We start from the raw sequence: 738 nt of genomic DNA on the forward strand, positions 1-738 counted from the left end.
TTTTTTTTTGACTACTTCTGATGAGGTAACATGAAGAGCGATGTCAATGACAACCACAGTCTTAAGGCTAAAAACAAGCCCAAGAACTGAAGGGTCCTGCTCATGCAGCCATGGAAACCCCTCAGTGCTACAAGCAAGGTCAAAGGTCTCCTCGATCCGTCAGCTCCAAACTCATCCTTCAACCGACCAGGAATGACACATGCTGTCCTGTGGTTTTAGGGGTGAAGGTAAAAAACGGGACACCTTGACCTTCTCAGACATGCTTTAGTGATGGCGTTTGTAAAAAATACAAAAAACAAGTGTTACCATGTGCCACAATCAGGTAAAAAAATAACCAGAGGCTGCACACCGAGGCTGATGACCGCTAGGTAGACGTCACGAAGTAGCTCCGAAGGGCAGTGAGGAGCAGGAAACTGTGACGCAGTTGGACGTGGAAGCCAATCAGAAGCAGAGGAGCGAGACCGCGATCTTGGCTCAAACGAAGAACAAAATGAAGGAAAGTTAAAAAAACCACTGAGGCTCCCTCGCAGTCATGGGATTTCTGCTAGGAAGATCCGGAAGTTGTTGTTTTTGGCCTGAAGAGGTTTGACCACTAGGTGGTGGCAGACAGGTGGGGTGACCTGCGATACCTCTGGGAAAAGGGTTGTCGATCACGTTCTTGTCCAGCGAAGGATTTGTTTTAGAACGCTGGAGCTTCAGCCACTTCAGTTCCATGAATGCGATGTTAGTGAAAGGAAG

General features: G+C 47.8%; 1 long non-coding RNA gene across 1 annotated transcript; it reads left to right on the forward strand.

The window, feature by feature from the left end:
* The first annotated feature begins 9 nt into the window (after positions 1–9).
* Positions 10–480, forward strand: LOC107988216 (uncharacterized). The gene is made up of 2 exons (XR_001759836.1): positions 10–227; positions 323–480. It is a non-coding gene; the product is annotated as an uncharacterized LOC107988216 (long non-coding RNA).
* The last annotated feature ends 258 nt before the right edge of the window (positions 481–738 follow it).

The sequence above is a fragment of the Cynoglossus semilaevis genome, unplaced genomic scaffold (genome assembly GCF_000523025.1).
Source record: "Cynoglossus semilaevis isolate Cse_v1.0 unplaced genomic scaffold, Cse_v1.0 C19007422, whole genome shotgun sequence".
Taxonomy (NCBI): domain Eukaryota; kingdom Metazoa; phylum Chordata; class Actinopteri; order Pleuronectiformes; family Cynoglossidae; genus Cynoglossus; species Cynoglossus semilaevis.